At 35.9% G+C, this 18,783-nt stretch overlaps 1 protein-coding gene and 1 non-coding gene across 9 annotated transcripts in view; both read right to left on the bottom strand.

Annotated features, from left to right (window-relative positions):
* The window catches only part of CCDC91 (coiled-coil domain containing 91), a 332,348-nt gene that overhangs the window by 23,698 nt on the left and 289,867 nt on the right, over positions 1-18,783 (bottom strand). For 2 of the 8 annotated variants that reach the window (XR_003140462.3, XR_007406414.1), the window contains one exon: positions 10,589-10,913. The exons of the other annotated variants lie outside the window; for them this stretch is intronic. The gene's annotated coding sequence lies outside the window, so the exon portion shown is untranslated. The remainder of the gene's footprint in view (positions 1-10,588; positions 10,914-18,783) is intronic. 8 annotated transcript variants of the gene reach the window in all.
* On the bottom strand, positions 13,944-14,055 carry LOC112665689 (U6 spliceosomal RNA). The gene has a single exon (XR_003140523.1). It is a non-coding gene; the product is annotated as a U6 spliceosomal RNA (small nuclear RNA).

The following is an 18,783-nucleotide window of genomic DNA, read 5'->3' on the forward strand; positions in this document are numbered from 1 at the left end:
ATTTGAGAGTGAGACAATCAAGGGTTAACTTACGGGCTTTACTTATTTTCATGCACCTCAGTATAATGAGTACTATGTCTGAAAGAAAATACACAATTTCCTCTAAATAGTGACAGTAAAAACTTATTAAGCGGTTACAATGTGCCATGTGTCAGACACTAAGCAGAGTAGTTTACATTCTGGCTACCATTTAATCTTAAAAAAGCCAGTTTCTTTACTGCTGAGAAACACCATTCGAAGGAGGCACATTTTGAATACTCAATAACATTAGCTATTATTTGCACAGAACTTCTCTTCCTTTATAGTTTGCATGTTCTTTCATTTATTTAAACATAGCTGAGGATCAGTGATATGTTAGGCATGTTGTGATCTTAAGAATCTTGTGCTATTTCTCTAGCACATCTACTTGGGGGATTATGGAGGACTTTAGCTTTGCTAATAAAGTTTTAAATTTCTTTTAATTTCATAGCATATCTGGGACTTGACAAAGAAAAGCACAGAATGATCAAGGAAAGGCAGTACAAGGAATTTCTACACATTTCAACATTTTAAAATCATTAGCTCCTTTGTAAATGAGATTTATTTCCCAACCAATAACTATTCTGTGGTATCTATGTTCTTCAGTATCATACAATTTGGTATTTACTGATTTGCCAATTACTCCATGTTTTCACAATAAATCCAATTAATTCATAAACTTTATGGGAATGGGGGACATGATTTATATAGGGGCTAGCAAACTTTTTGGTAGAGAGCCAGATAGTAAATAATCCAGGCTTTTCAGACCATATGGTCTCTGTCACAATTACTCAACTCTGTTCTTGTAGGATATAAGCAGCCATAGGTAATACATAAACAAATGGATGTAGCTGTGTTCTAATAAAACTTTATTAAAAAAAAACACGTCAGCAAGCTGGCTTAGTCCCATTAATTATGTTTGGTCAACCGCCGCTTTATCCCACAATACCTTTTATAGTGCCAGATACCTGGCCTCACTAAACGCATCTTGCTTGACAGAGTCAATGACATTGGAAAAGAAAATGCAGGAATTGGGAAGAGAAATGGCATTAATTTTGAATTCTCCAAGAGGACATATCCATATTCCCTGTACATCTAACTAGAATGCATCTCTTCCACTCTTAAATCAGACTTGAGAACTAGAGAAAATATTCTTTCTACTAATATAATGAGTTTTCCCGTATTATGAAAATAAAAATAAATTTGACAAAAATTTCAAATTGATTGAGGAGCATAAACTTGTTGCTTAGTGTGGTATCTTTTTCCTTGCAAGTAGAAAACACGTATTTGTAGAAAAGGTAGGAAAATCCACTGGAAAAAAGGACCTATTTGTAAAAGAATGCACCACAGAAACCCAGATATGGGTGGTCCAACTGGCAGAAGTGGTTGGCAGTGTGATTTAAAAAACAAGATTAACACAAGATGTTAAGTACTGAAATCCATCTAGTCACAAACATGTGTGTTTTTAATGACATTCAGAGCCATTCCGTAAAATGAAAGAATAGAAGTTAATTTATTTCATTGAAAACATTATGAAAAATCCTAGAATACCCTAGAACTAAGAACCTTTATTATTTTCTCATGGCTGAAAATCATGTTCATCTGCCAGTGACAAGTAACATTCATGGTTATGGTGGAGACAGAAGCCTGACAGCATCATGACAGCAAGAGACTACATCAACACATTTTTTTCAACATAAAGTTGACATATGAGATGCAGACACAGTGCAGGGGGTCTTTTATAAAAACAAAGAAACAAAGTAAGTACAGCTTTTCCTCAGACTCTACCGGACAGAATAACTATTTCAGTAAGAGGAATCACCCCAGGCTCAGACCTTGCTGTGACCTCCACTCTCATTTATTCAGCAGATATTTATTGAAGGACTATAAAATATCAAGGCACTGGTGTCTGCATTGGGACACATGCCTTTTTTTTTTTTTTCTTTTTAAGCATGCTATTCTTCTTGGAGAGAAATAGAAAACATAATCTAAAACAGTAAATAAAATAATTTCAGCAACTGATTAAGTGCTAGGGGAAGAAAAGGCATTGGTGGTAGAGCATGGCCGGCAGAGAGAAAAACATGGAGTGATTAGATAGCCAGGGATGGACTTTCTGAAGAGGTAACATTTGGTAAACCTTTGGAAGATTTCAAGCATGGTAATGTGATGATCAGATTTATGCTTTGAGAAGATAGATCACTGGCTGCTGTATGAAAAATGCATTGCAGCAGGGTTAGGTGGCACAAAAGTAGAAACAAGTAGTTCTGGTAAAGATGCTGGTGGCTTGGTCTTATGACACAGTAGTGGATATGGCAATTGACTTAATATTTTGGACATATATCTGACTCTCTGAAAGATGATGCTGGCTTGGTCTAGAGATGAATCACTGGGAAGATGATGATTAATTGATGAATTCAGTATCATTCCAGAGTGTACTATTATTCAGTTTTGTTGGAACACTATGCAAGTTGTGGAAAGAGGACTTAAGGATTTTGATTTGAGTGACCGGTACCTTTTACTGAGATAATAAAGACTTTTGAAGGAGAACATCTGGCAGAGAATGGGTGGTAGAAATCAAGAAACCTACTTTAGACATACTAAGTCTTTATCCCCTGCCCATGCCCTCAAATTGAAGAGAAGGCTAGATATTGTGTTCTTCTAGGGAAAAATTATTCTCATATTAGCCAAAGGATTAAGCACATAATAGAGGTCCCATAATTACGTGATAAATTAACTTAGTAAACAAGTCATTATCCAACTATTTTTAGAAGTATAATTATGTGAAAAGAATTAGCAAGTTGGATAGGGAACATGAAAGGCTTTCAGGGAAACTATTTCTTATTTTCATTTCTTATCTAAAAACCAGTTTCTCCATACTTTTCAATTTCAACATTCAATTCTTGATGACAATCTTCCTTTCAATACTGGTACCTCTCCCTGCTGTTATAACTCTACTCTCAGAAGAGTACAGGAATAAGTACTGATACACTGCTGGAGTTTTCAAACTATTAGCAGTCTAGAAATATGAGAAGAGTTCTTGAGTCAATACACACAGATTTTTTACATCTAAGTGAAAATAATACTCCTTCACCAATAGTTTGGGCTAGAAGTAGCCTTGAAACATGAAAATATTATATTCATATTATGTGAAATAGAACTTCTGTAATTTTGTGCTTCAGAGTCTTCTGTTTTTCCCCTTCTTATTCCCATTATTATCAGCCTTGAAGAGTCATCCAAATATTTTCACTTGGATAGTATCTAGCTAGCTATCATACATATCTTTTTATACAGATAAAAAGCATGCATATTTAAATAACATGCATATTTATACCATGATTATCTATATATATTAATGTTTAAAAAATAACAATAAAATAATTATATTAAAAAAACTCTAAGTCATTCACATCATTAACCAGAACTAAGCTCTATTAAACTGTGATTTAAAACTTCTATCTAGAGAAGAGCAGTCCCTTGCTCCTTAAAAACAATAAATAGCCTTCTACTTTCCTTGCAGGATGACACATATACCCTCACCACTCATTTACACATTTACATCCCACCACTAGGATTTATACCTCCCTTTTCAAGACCTGGCCCCCAGACCAATGCCATGGATCAAGTTACGTCAAAACTCAACCTGGGAAGTGCTGTCCCTGCTAAGGGAAGAAAGGGACTATACCTCAAAGGAACGGTAGGACTTAGTTGACATGTACCATCAGGAAGCAGGAGACTATATATGAGAAAGTGCTGGATCAAGAGGAGATAGAATATGAGTTTGGATAATGGAGATTATTGATATGGGAGCATTCTCTCACAAGATTTAATACCCTAGCTAGACTATATGAAATGCAGCTAAGACACTGCTATGATGGCTCTTGGAAGCATAATGGAAAGCAATGGTCCACATATCATGAAGTAGAAATACCGTAATTGCTATGGCAGATAGTCCAGGTGCTGTCACAGACTACACAGCCCAGAAGCTGCAAGCCTAAGAGAATGATGGAATAGTCTATGGAAGATACAGCTAGGACTCAACCTTGGAGATGATATCCTGTAATTCATTCTCTAGGACACAGAACACACTCTAAGTCAACAACCATTATAAGGACCTGTGTTTCTAAGAAGTAGAATTCATAGGTCCAGGAGCTAAGAGGTAGCAGAGTGGCTGTATTTATCATCATTCTTTTTTTGTTATTTAAGATATACTCATTTATTTGAGCGAGAGAAAGTGAGCACGAATGGGAGGAACAGAAGAAGGAGAGGGAGAAAGAGAATCTTAAGCAGATTCCACGCTGAGTCCAGAGCCTGACATGGGGCTCAATCTCACACTCCTGAGATCATGACCTGAATGGAAACTGAGAGTTGGATGTTTAACTGACTGTGGCAAACAGGCGCCCCATCATCACTCTTAATAATTGACATGGAGAATCTGTGTTTCCCACTCCTGCAAACCCTAGGCTTTAGAGGTCCTGATTCCTAGAACAGTGATGATGTTCCACCAAAGGACATAAAATAAGTCTCACTAAACTTTAAGCTCTTACTGCTACCTGGTCACTTTGGGCTCCTCATGCCAAGAACTGTAGGCAGGAAAGAGGTTAGAGGTAACTGATCCTGATCAAAAAAGAGGAGATAGGAAATTGCACAATGGGGAGTGTAAAACTATGTTTGACATCCAGGTGACCCAGTAGGGCATCTCTTAGAACTCCTTTGCCTAATCTTTATGTAAACAGACAAGTTCAACAGCTGTGGCCTAAGAAACACATGGCAACAGCATCTTAGAGGTTTTATGGATGGGAGTCAGGTTTATTTCATCAGCAAGCCCCTAAAACAGTAGAGTTCAGCCAAGAGTAAGAGAGATCTAGAACAAAGAGTAGAGGAGGGAGATGAAAATTAGTTGTGGCCCTGAGACAGGCTAGAGCAGGGATTACAGCTCATCACACCAACTTTCCTTTAATAGGTTTCCCCACAAAGGAAGACCAAAAAACCAAACAGAATCCTCAAGAAACTGTTACAAGAACTTATTAAGTAATGGAAATGGAGTTGATTGGTACAAAAGATGAACTCTAGTGTACCACCCAGTACCTGCTTTTAGGACTAATGTACCGATTCCCCTAGTTGCTGAGATTGTTGGTGACTGGCAGGGCTCAGGTGAGTCCCTCTCAGGGAATTGTTTCCTTGGCCAAAGTCATGTCCTCTCCCTGAGAGACTCCTACATTCAGTGACTGGTCATTGTAAGACTATAGGAGTATAAAGATCCAGACCCCTTGCCTCAAGGACTCTACAGAATTAGCTAAAGCCCTCATGCAACTGTATTGCAACTCCTCCCTTGCCCAATCCTATTTCCTTCTCCCTGCAGATACTGATCCTAAGGGCACTCCCTGATAAATTTCCAGCACAGAAATCTCAATCTCACAGTTTCTTTTGGGTGGCATCCGACTTCAGACAAATGGATAAGGCTGTACTAGTATCAGCTGATTGTCAGATCTGGATACAGTATAAAGAGATGAACTTCAAGAGCTCCAAGAGGCCAGGAAAACATTTTGTTTAGTGATAATAAGCACTTTCTGTCTCCTAAAAATGAATTCAGAAAAGTGGTGGGAGGGTAGGAAGACAACTGAAAAACATTCAAAATAGTTTTTAAGTCCCTTGGAAAAATATCTTTATAACTTAGGAAACTTATTTTAGTAAACAGAAGAATGTCATTGAGAAAACTGGTAGTGATTTTGGAGTCAGTTGTTTGGCTATCACTACTAGAGGGTGAGTGCTACTGGCATCTATTAGGTAGAGGCCGGGCATGATTTTGAACATCCAACAAGGACTGTACTGTCTCCAAAAACAAAGAATTACCTGGCCCAAAGGGTCAACACAGCCAACATTGAGAAACAAAGTATATTACATTCATCAGATCATTACATTCTTGGGATTATGGGATTAATTAGTATTTCTTCACTACAGATGGGGAAACTGAACTCAGTAAAGGAAGTTGATCCAAAAGATCCAAAGGAATGCTACCAGCAAAAATCAGTGTAGTAGTTCATTCTATTTCATGCAAATTTTTTTCTGATCCAGATGGCAGTCACTACCTAAACTTTTTATCTCCATTAATCTCTTTCCTACAAACCAAGAGATAGCATGCTTATTTATAAAGCTTGATGTGCAGGCTTACATCGGTCATTCACTGATAAATTCATCATATTCAGAAACTAAACCCTGAATTTGCATCAGAAAAAAAACCATTTCAAATTTACACATTCTGAATTTACATAACATTTATTCCCAAAGCTTTATTCAAATAAAGAATTTGTACATTGCATAGTACTACTAGTACTATATATATTTATATATATACTATCTATATTTACACATAGTATTAAAAAAATCTTTTTTTTAACCCGTAAGAGGCTCAGGAAATACTATCACCAATGATAATACATAGATCTGTCAAGAGGGAACATGGAGTCTGTTAAAATTGTTCTCTGTCTCAATTCTGCCATTTTCTAATGGTTTGACTTTGGACAAGTTACTTAGCCTTCCTCATAGCTTAAATTTTCTTACCTGTAAAGTAATAACTTACTATGAGGCTTGATTTAAGGATTAAATAGGATAATGCATATGAAACACAGTGACTGATAAACCATGCACACTGAATAAAATGGTAGTTGTCTTGAACATTTGTTGCTTTTTGGCGTCCAGCACCTATTTCTCCTTCTTCATGGCAACTTGAACTCCACTGGGGAATTAATTCTTACCCCTTGCATTTAGTATGGTGGATTGTAATTAGGTATCTTGCCCTCCTCTAGTCAAAGGGCAGGTATGTAACGCAAACCAACCCAATCAGATGCTCCCTCTCTGAAATTTATATACTGAGTGGAGAAACAACACAGAAAATGGTTAGTTCTGTCCACTCCTAGTAATGATACCCTGGCCTATTTATTTTTTCATTATAACAACATTGTTAACATGGATGCCTCTGAATTTCCAAAGGTGATTTACTTCTCTTGCCCATGTCCATGTCTGATATACAGCCTCCCATCAATTCTGCAAGCCTCTGATAATTTCAACAAAATCCCTTTTCCTAAAATTACCCTGATCCAGTTCTATTGCTTTGTAACCCACTGTATATACATACAGTAAGTAGCTATGTCTTACATCTGCATAAATTCTCTAATCTAATTAATGTTTAAAGTAAATGCAAGTAAGATTTAGTGACTTCTCTCTGCATTCAGAAGTCTGTTTTATCATTAATTTGCCTTTTAGTTTTAGCCCTAATACATATCCGCACACAGTGAAGTCTACATAGGAACTGAAGACTGTTTACCCAAAAGAAAATTCTGTGGAGCAAAGGTGCTGTTGAAGCAGTCATCTCTGTTTGCTCTCTGTTGGAGCACTTCTTGGTAGGGCTTCAAGAAATACAAGGAAGTGAAAAGAAACTGAATGTCTGATTGATGTCTGATTGCCTGAGTCCACAATTCTATAGGCTTACCTGAGATCTTAAATAAGCATCTTTTCAGATACAGAGGCTTTCATTATTTTTGGCTTTCCTTCTGTGTCTTGGATGTGGTTGCTCTTTGGGTATAGCTATGGGTCAGACTCTGTGTGGTAAATCTGAATCTGCAATTACTGGCATCAGGGTCAGAGGAGAGAAGTGTAGCACAGTGAAAGTGCATGTTTCTTAAACAAGGAAAGAAATGAATAATCACTTTGGTTTTTGCTTTACAGATGCTTTGATCCATTTCATTTTTCACTGGGGGAAGATAGAATGGCAATCTCTGAGTTACTTCAGCATTTACTTTCCAGAATAACTCTTTCAAGGCCATGGAATATCATGCCTCTATCATCTAGGCTGCAATATGAACAAGCCACTACGATGGCATTTCAGTGCAGGGTACAAAAATATGTTCTTTCTCATCACTTGTATACAAAACCCAGTGCTCTGCTAGTTTTGCCACATTTTAGAATAAATGATTCTAAAGGCAAACAGTAGCAATTTTTTGAGCAAGAAAATTTGGAAAAACTAAACGCATTTTTTTTTTCCTAAACGCATATTTAAGAAAGTCAAAAACTCCCTGGGTCTTTTTTTTTTTTTTTTTTTTTTTTTTAACTCCCTGGGTCTTGAATAATTATGTCCAACTCCAGATTTTTGTGAAAAAATAGAAGGAAAGAAGAAGTCCATTAGCAGATACTAAAATGGGTAACAGTTCCTACTTCAGTACTAGTAAAGCAGCTTTTACCAATTATAATACGTACAGTTTAGGTTGTTCTATAGCACCATTATCAATCTAGCATTCTGTAGCAAGTTTCCAAAAACTATAATGGCAGATTAATTTATAGCTATAGAAAAGCTGCTCTTCTAAACTTCACTTAAGTACATTATCTGCCAGACAGGCCAGTTCTTCTTGATCTACATACTATAAATGAAATATATGCCTAAGAATCCTTTAAAGTGATATAAGCATTTCCATGCATAGTTTAATAATCAGTTCAAAACTTTCCTAAAAAGAAATTAATAGAAGGCATGGAACTATTTAGTGATTATAGAATATGTTCATTTTCCTAGGAAATACTTTAACATCTGGTGGTAAAGAAGCAACTGATTCAGTGGTCTTTGATTATTCTTTCTTCTTAGGTGTATGCTCTCTTTTCTCAACCTACTAGTGAGTAATTCTACATTTTATGAAGTCTACGGACCTTGATTGTAAGGGATTTATTTGTATTATGGATTGTCCTGAACACATAACAGAGTTCATCAATTAAAGATTCCTAAAGTGGCAGTTTCAATATCATGTCTTATGGCAGTATCTTTAATCTTAATAAACATTCAAATGCCATCAATTACTTCAGTAATTTAAACCATAACCTAATTTCACAATTTATAGCCTAGTTTAACACATACTATGAGATTTAGAATGTGTTCATTTCAACCATGAACAGAGGGAGTGTCTTTGTTTTTCTTTTCCTTCCTTTCTTTTTCTTTTCTTTTTCTTTCTTTCTTTCTTTCTTTCTTTCTTTCTTTCTTTCTTTCTTTCTTTCTTCTTTCTTTCTTTCTTTTTTCTTTCTTTCTTTCCTCTTTCTTTTTCTTTCTTTCTTTCTTTCTTTCTTTCTTCCTTCCTTTCTTTCTTTTTCTTTCTTTCTTTTTTCTTTCTTTCCTTTCTTTCTTTCTTTCTTTCTTTCTTTCTTTCTTTCTTTCTTTCTTTCTTTTCTTCTTTCTTCTTTTTCTTTATTTTTATTTATTTATTCTTGAGAGACAGAGACAGACCAAAGCAGTCTCTATGCAGGGAGCCTGACATGGGACTCGATCCTGGGCTGAAGGTGGTGCTAAACTGCTGAGCCACACAGGCTGCCCGAGGGAGTGTTTTTCAATGTGAAGCTGTGCCTATATATTTATTCATTCACTTCCTACGGGGAGCAGAAGAGTGAGGTATCTCAGTGATTCCCACTCTTCCTTACATAAAACTCTACTAGCTCCTTCTCACCAGAGGCCAGATGAATGCTATCTACTTATTAAATTACAAGATTCACCCAGATATAAGATATAGCCAGCTACTCTATATAGGTAGGGTTTTTTGGTTATAAGCAATAGAACTGGATTAGGCTAACTATAGGAAAAGAGATTTTGTTGAAAGGGTATCAGAGGCTTGTTTAACTGATGGGAGGCTGTACACCAAATATGGAAATGGACAAGTGAAGCTTTTCCTCCTTGTGTAAAACTGACATTTTTCAGTTCAAACACATTATGCTAACACACTCACTGCCTTACATATTTTATACTATTGAGAGTTTTCTTTATCCTTAGTTTGATTAAATCAAACTTTATTATAGCTAAAGAAAAGTATGAGATAGTATCACACTTTTTTCAATTTTTTTAAAATTAAAATTTAATTTGCCAACAAATAGTATAACACCCAGTGCTCATCCCATCAAGTGCCCTCCTTAGTGCCCATCACCTCCTTAGTGCCCATTACACCCAATGATGACTGCCCATCATTCCATCTCTCCATCCACCTCTCCTTCCACTACCCTTTGTTTCCTAGAGTTAGGAGTCTCTCCTGGTTTGTCTTCCTCTCTAATTTTTCTTCACTCACTTTCCCTCCTTTCCCTTATAGTCTCTTTCATACTTTTAAAAATACGATTTCACTGAAATATTGCTGGGTGCCAATCCTTTATAGAGGATGGTCCTCCATCATAATGCTGCTGAGAAATTACATTCAGTTCAAGTGACTAATTCTTCTGAATATATCATCTCTGTGGTGTAAACTTGTTGGAAGACAGGCAATATTGTTATAACAGCTTATCTGGGATAACAATTTAAGGTCTTTAAAAATAATGGGGGATAGCTTGCAGGAGTCTATACTCGACTTATGGACTACTGAATATTTAAAAGTGTGGACTTATGGAATTCTGCCTTCATTTAAGAAGAATGGACAAAAGAATGTCATGTCTTACAGATAATTCACAGATGACAAAAAAGAAAATAATTAAAAATAATTCCCCAAAATAAGTAAGGCAATTTATATATTTAAAAACAGTTAAGTCAAAACAAATCACTCTAGGGGCCTCTAGTCTTTACCTGGTGTTCAAATAAGTGACATCCATTTCTGATTCTGAATTGTATGTTCATATTGTTGATGCCACTTGTGATTTGATGCTTGGCATTTTCCTCTATATTTTTACTTATGCAAATCCCAACCCTTCTTCTCAGTCAGAAGTGTGTTCAGCTGTGAGTACAGAAATCTGGCAAACAGTGGCTTGAAGAAGAATTTATTATTAGATGCACGATAGCTTCTGGGAGTAAGCAGTCCAGGAACCAGACTATTTTCCTAAAATAGCATATATATATATTTTTCTCTTTGGTCATAAGATGGCTGTTGCACCTTCTGGCATCAATTTGTGTTCTAGATAGGAAAGACAAAGAAAGAGAAGCAAAACACATTTGCCAGAGGAGTCTGTCCACTTTTACCAGAAAAAGAGCTTTCTCAGAAGCCTCTCTCAATCGTCTCTCTTTGACACCTCAATGGCTAGAACTGGCTTATGTGGCCACCAAAGGCTGACAAGGAGTTTGAGGAATGCCTGTTTGTAACTGTGTATATTGCTACCTTTAAAAACCCCGGGATTCTATTAGTGGGGCAGAAGGAGAGACTTCATATTATGTAGGCAATTAGCACTGTTTGCCACAATTCTCAATGCTAGATGAAAAACTATGGGTTTTTACAGTCTGCCCTGTTTCTTCATGTTCCTTTCTCTAAATGCTCAGAGCAACGATAAGCTGAGTCACATATTACAACAGTCATATGCTGTTCTGTACAATGCACATACATATGTATGTGTGTGTATATATATATAGACTCACCATCCCATAATTCCTTAAAAATGAGTCAAATTTTATAATTCTTTTGTACTATATAAATATATTTGATTTATTGATGATTTTACTCATGAATTGATCTCAATCCTGCTCTTTAGAAAAGTAAATAATAGCTTATCATTGTTGCTCTAAAAGTGAGTTCATTCTTGACTACTCCCTAAGCAATCTGGCTGTTCTCTGAATTGTTTTAAGTCTTATTGGCTCTCTACTACATTCCCTAAGCTTATAGCTTTCCTAACAATATTACAACAATAAAACCAAACAAATGAGACAAACACCATCCTGCATTTTATCAAAGATCTTTACGGAGTGAGGTATATTTTAAAATAACTGTAATTTAGCACTGAAATAGCTGTGGTATAAATCAGTTATGACAACCATTTTGCATCTCTTTCCATCTTGACTTTCCCTCTCAAATGTGTTTTCCAGTTAGGAGAAATGAAACAGACTAAATGCAGAGTCTTCAAGAAACAGTGAAACTTTCTTAACAGGTAAAAAGTGCTCCCCCATCAGTACACTGTCCCTTTTGAAAATATCTTTATAGTTAACTTTTCTTAGACATAAATGTGGAGAAAACCAGTGGTCTAAAATGGAAGCTCTACAGCCCAAAGAAATGGTTACTTATTAATTTATGAACATATATTACATTTTTCTACTAATATGTTATACATGTTATAAAACATACTATTTAAAAAGTGAGACTAATGTAATTGAATGATGCTTCATTATATTTGAAAAATCTTGGGTTAGTACTTTGTGATACAGAAATTTGGCTCTAGATGTAGTTTATCACTGGGTTTTGATGGCTGTAAGAGCTGAAAAAGATATCTCAAAATAATATGTAGGTGAAATCTGAAACACAGCAGAGTTAGTTCCACTTATTCAATCATGAGGCTCATTCTTCAATTTCACCTGTAGGTCAAGTTTAGTGAAATTTTGAAAACATTGACTTGAGTGCTATGTGACACTAAAAATCTGTGAAGAAATTGCAGTGTTTTTACAGTTAGGTTTGGTGTTTTCAGGAGATGAGAGAAGAAACAGGAGGCCAGATGATGGAGAGCCCTATAGGCCACTGCAATGACTCCAGGTCCTCTGAGTGACACGAGATCATTTCAAGGTTTTATGTAAAGAAGTGATATAATCTGATTGAAGTCTGAAAAATGACTTTGCAGTGCAAGAGTAGAAGTAAAGATGCTAGTTAGGGGTTTTTGTAGAAGTCCAGGCAAAAGCTGATGGTGGCTTAGACACTTGTAGTAGTCAGAATCTGGGTATATTTTAAAGATAGATTTCCCTATACAATAGATATAGGGAGAGAGAATTAATTCTTAAAGTTTTAGCTTGGATATCAATACACTGGGAAGGGTTCTCTGATCCACTAGGACTTCATTAGGTCCCCATTGCTTCTATAGCACCCTGTCCCACTTCTCTCTTAGCATTCCTACATGTGTGGTAAGTTCTGTTTTTTTCCTATATCCTTATTAGACTATAATCCTTGGCACTGTTGGGATTATATCTACCTTATTTATAGTATATACTTTGTATATAAATGTTGAATAGGCATTTGTTAATGAGTGAATAGAATACATAAAATCATTACAACAGAACTCTCAAGAACTGTTGTCAATAAAAATAAGGAGCCTCGGTGTCCAACGAAAGATGAATGGATAAAGAAGATGTGGTTTATGTATACAATGGAATATTACTCAGCTATTAGAAATGACAAATACCCACCATTTGCTTCAACGTGGATGGAACTGGAGGGTATTATGCTGAGTGAAGTAAGTCAGTCGGAGAAGGACAAACATTATATGTTCTCATTCATTTGGGGAATATAAATAATAGTGAAAGGGAAAATAAGGGAAGGGAGAAGAAATGTGTGGGAAATATCAGAAAGGGAGACAGAACGTAAAGACTGCTAACTCTGGGAAACGAACTAGGGGTGGTAGAAGGGGAGGAGGGCGGGGGGTGGGAGTGAATGGGTGACGGGCACTGGGTGTTATTCTGTATGTTAGTAAATTGAACACCAATAAAAAATAAATAAATAAATAAATAAATAAAAATACTGGGAATTTTTTTTCTTGGTATAAGACTGTATTTTTCAAGAGTGCTACATCACCATTCTATAAAATAGTTCATAATCACTTTTATTTTATTAAGAACTATTGTAGTAAAATAATTGTGTGTGTATATATATGTGTGTATGTGTATATATATGCGTATATATATATATAATAAGATTTTATTTATTTGAGACAGAATGATTTGAGAAGAAGGGCAGAGGGGGAAGGGAAGGGGGGGAGAGAGAGACAAAGAGAGAGAGAGACAGAAAGAGAGAGAGAGAGAAAAGCAGACTCCCCTCTCAGCAGGGATCCTGACAGGAAGTTCAATCCCAGGACCCTGGGCCAAAGGCAGAGGCTTAACCAGCTGAGCCACCCAAGCACCCCAGTATTAGTACATTCTTAAGCAAATGGTAGTAGCCCTTAAAAGACTTTATCAAGGGCATCTAGTATTTTTCATAGCCTAATGCATGAAAAAAGTTTTAAGAACATGAAGTATATATGAGAATTGCTATGACCTGATTTTATTTTATGTGTCATCCTTGTGCAGAGGCCATGCTAAACTTCTCTGTATCATTCCAATTTTAGTATATATGCTGCCGAAAAAGTGAGAACTGACTGATTTTATTTAAAACACGAACCAGACTGTATCCTATTAGACACTAATAGGTTGAGTGTAAAAATAATACAATTACAGCTTCAGGAATGGGAGTTGGGAACATTCCTGTCTTGACTATTGATAATGCAGTTCAAATCTCTATAGAACAGATCTCCTGACAATCTTTTGTTAAGTTCTTCCTTAGTTTTGTAAATCGGAGTAAAAGTTCTTGAACTAGAGCTTTAAGCCTAAAGCAAATGAGTAGCACAGCTTTTCATGATCAAAATCTGATAACAGTATCCATTAATTAATTTAGCTAGCTCTTCACATACCCTTTGTGCTTGCTATGTATGAGCCTAAAGAAAGAACTAATACCTTATCACTAAAACTATTTTTGTTAGAAATCTTGAAGCAAAAAAGAGAAGTATCTAAAATGAGCAGAAGCCCCATGAAACACTGGGTGTCATATATTCTGTGTTAAAATTCCTCTGCATTATCTGCTTAGAAGTGAATTACAAGTATACTTAGCCAATGGTGTCTATCTCTTAAGTTTCTCAGGGTGGTTTTACCATGGTGAATTTACTGCATTGAGGGATTAGTGTAAGTACAGACCTCAGATTTGTCAAAATACTAAGCACAGATCTTTCTCTCAAAAGACTTGCAGTAACTCAAATTCACAATACAGTCTATAAACTTCCCTAATGTTTAAACAAATCACAATCAGAGAGCTGCCTAATAAGCAGAGGGTCTGAGCAAATGGAGTTAGATTACATAAATGTTTAATGGCATTTCTTCATTTATGAAACAAAATTTTCTTGAATATCTGCTATGTGCCAAGTTTATTCTGAGATACTGAGAACACAGTGGTGAACAAAACAGACAAGGTTCTTTCTCTTTTGGAGCTTATACTTTAGTGAGGGAGACAGGCAATTAGCATGGGTTTTTGGTCTATTTTTTTAATTGATGCATTCCTAGTACATAGAGTACTGCCTTGTACATACTAGGTGTCTGATGATATTTAATGAATGCATAAATAATGCAATACAAACAAAATAGTTTCAGAAAATGATATGGACTAAGAAGAAAATAAATGGGGTCACAATATGAAAAAGTAAGGTTAGTAGGAGAGAGGATAGCTTACCTAGATTAGTTTGTGTAGAGACTAAATTACTATTTGGCAACTGTTAACCCATTCTTTTCCCCCACTTCCACGGGAAGATTAGTTTTCTACTCCATTGATGTTGAATTTGACTGTGCAACATGCTTGGCCTCATGGTGGGTAGAATGTACTTCTCTGCCTTTTGACCTTGGGCTTGGCCATATAAGACTTGCTTTCAACCACAATCAGAGGTGACAGAATCAGAAACTTGCAGTATTCATGTATTTGGGTTTTTCCGCTTGCACTTCTGCCTCTGACATAAGAAGAACATGAGTTGGATAGCCCATCATAGATACCCTATGAGTTTTGGAAATCTGTTCAAGTGGTTTAATTTCTTTTTTTTTTAATATTTTATTTATTTATTCATGAGAAACACACAGAGAGAGAGGCAGAGACACAGGCAGAGGGAGAAGCAGGCTCCATGCAGGGAGCCCGATGTGGGACTCGATCCCGGGTCTGCAGGATCATGCCCTGGGCTGAAGGCAGGTGCTAAGCCGCTGAGCCACCCAGGCTGCCCAGTGGTTTAATTTCTTTCACTAAATTCAAAAGCTTTGATTCTTGAATATCTATGTTATTTTCATTAATCTGTTGACTACTAATGTCAGGGTCTTAAATATAAAAGAAATATGAGTAAGCAAGTTGCATTTTGGTGGAAGAGGTGAAAGGAAGGAAATTTTACTAACTATGAAAGTACACAATAAAAAAGGTAGATGTAAAAGTTCTTTTTTATTAACAGAATTTTTTAGTAATTTAACCACTAAAATCAACTAAGAGCAGAAGGAGAGCATGTTTGTTTAGTCCAGTGGCTAAGCTCCACCCCAGACAAGATATTTTCATTTTCAACACATGATACATAAGAAAAGGAAAATGTGAACCACAGGAATGGAATAAATATTGAGGACAAAAGCAAAGTGTTGAATATATTATAGTCACACTAAATCTTAAATGAATAAGCACTCTAAACTATAAAGGAAAAACTAAGCATCAAAGTTATTTTATATGCCAAATGTCCCCACAGATGAATAAAAAGCAGACATTAAAATTCTTGTAAAATGGCAAAGAAACTATGATTAATATGTTCCTGGTACAAGGTAATGATCATATTATACATGCAAAACATATGAAAATATGAAAAAAATTTGGTGACAAGAATAGTGTGATCATTTAATGAATCAATCCCAATGTACACTGAATGTTAGATATAGGATTTATCCTAAAATATTGTACTTCTATTCAAATGTTCAGAAAATTATCTACATTGGAAAACATTATCTGGAAAAGACTCAAGTGGATTGGAGGAATCTAACTTTGAAACTTACTAGCATAATAATGCTCTGACTGGCAGCCAGATTTTGAGCAGCCATAATCTTTGATAGCCCAGAATCTTAAAGAAAGATAGAAGTAAACAGGACCAGTGAAAATAGAGACAACAAAACCTATACACTTACTACGTAGTTAAGGATCAAAGACTCTTTTTTCAGACTTAGAACATGTGTAACTTAATTTGATAAAAAGTACTTTGCTATATAGTTTCTTAGGATTTCTTCAATTTTAATTTGGAGTTGAAAAAATAGCAGAGGTCAGATCTGAAAGCAAGAAAATGGAGAGGCTGTAGAAGAAAGAGATCCACCAATATGAGGATGATGTAAATACTGAGAACAAAGATGTTTTTGAGGACACCAGACACAACTGAAACTTAATCTAGGTGAATTCAGTAAAAAGACAAGTTAATCAAGTCCTTTTTATTTTAGGAATCTTTGTGGCTATCACTCTATGAAAATAAGTGCTATGACTAATGTATGTAAGATGTCCCTAAATTATGAAAGATAAAATTGTTGGTTACTCAAGAACAACCACTTACTTATTAAATCTTAAAAACAAATCTATATATACCTTCTAAAACTATCTATTTTTAGCATAAGAAAACCTTATCTATCCAAAATACTTCATATCCTCTGAACAGTATCACATCATTTGGGCTTAACTGTAAAAACGTCAGATTATTTGAGAAAGTCTGAAATTGTGGTGGCCAAGTGGCAAATTTTCTACAAGATGTCTGATGAACCTGGCGACTGCTAAAGTACTGTTTTAGTAAGAATGAAACCCATGTAGTTTGACTTCAAAGGATCAGATTTAGAATTAGCTATGAGACTAAAAGGCTGGAAAAATATTTCTACAGTAACTATAGCAACTTGGAAAAAATTCCCAAAATATGTAGTGGCCATTTGTAATGTTCCCTGATTTTTGATACCCTTCCTGTGTTTGATGAATTTCTAGCCTTATGAGGTATGACTCCCCTAGGTGAAACCCAGAAAACATAGTTATCTATTCTGCTCTACTCCGAAGGCTCTGCTAATCAGAGTCAAGTGGATGGACTTTGATTCAGCAAAATGAGAGGAAGGAAGCTCTGTGTAACATCCATTTTGCTCATAAAGATGAGATACATTCAACTCTTGGCTACTGAAATGGTTGTATTGGCAACGGGCTCTTCTAGTTCTTGATGAGAATGTCCCAGCAAAGGGGGATTTATCTCTAAGCAAGTTTTGTGGTATAGTTTAAGCATTGTTTCTAGAAGCTTAACCTTGATCCTGATTCTTCAGCTCTCAACAATTTGGTCAGATACTCAATTTCCTTTTAATAAGCTTTTTAACTCTTAACTAGCCAAGACAACTTCTGCTGCTTAAAAGAAAAGCTCTGGTTAATACTAAATTGCAACTAAGAAGTGGCTGAAGGCAATTTAGCCTCAGGAAAATCAGAAAGATCTATGGTTAGTTCTGGCTCTCTAAGGGCTGATGGCTCTAAAATCCCAGATGGTTTCTGAAAGAAAGAAAAAAAAAAGTAAAATCTGGCAGCCTGCAGTACCAAAGCAACACATTATTAACTATGGTCACTTGAAATGAAGTGACCAATGAAAGCAAGACTTCAGAAGATCCAGTGGCTACTGACATGGAACAACAATATAAAGAGTAATGAAGACAAATGATGTGCTTTTAATTCCACAGCACAGCTTATAAAGAGATAATGAGATGTTCGTAATTCCAAATTCTCGGTTCAAAGCAAAAATCACAGCCAAGAGCTATCCCTTAGTGTCCCAGGGAGGGAAAAGCCAGCATCAGTGAACAACACTGACTACCTTTTATAGACCAGGAGTGCTCATAGGTAACACTGCCTTCAATGTAGATAATGGGATGCTAAGGTGGCTGACATCAGGCAGAAACACTTATAATGCAAGAAGTAGGAGGAAAAGGTTATTGCATTTGCTAGGAGAGTTGAGTTGTAATCAGAATGCTCTGGTCTAAACTGACCACTTTGGTTACTTGATCAAATGACCCATAAAACAGGCATCCAAATTCCAACTTAATAAATTATAAGATATCTAGGTTTAATGAAGAGAGGCTGGACTCCAGCCTCTACAACAAAAATTTTTAATGTCTTTTCCAATTTCTAGTCCTAAGTCACTTCGTAGACTTTTTGAGTGGAGAAGAGAGTGCAAGTTCCTGAAGACATGCATTGTAATGACAGGACAGATGTAAACTGTAAACTTTCAGCTTGGCCTCTCCCTTCAAGGTAACTGCATTGAAGAAAT

The sequence above is a fragment of the Canis lupus genome, chromosome 27 (assembly GCF_003254725.2).
Source record: "Canis lupus dingo isolate Sandy chromosome 27, ASM325472v2, whole genome shotgun sequence".
Lineage (NCBI taxonomy): Eukaryota > Metazoa > Chordata > Mammalia > Carnivora > Canidae > Canis > Canis lupus.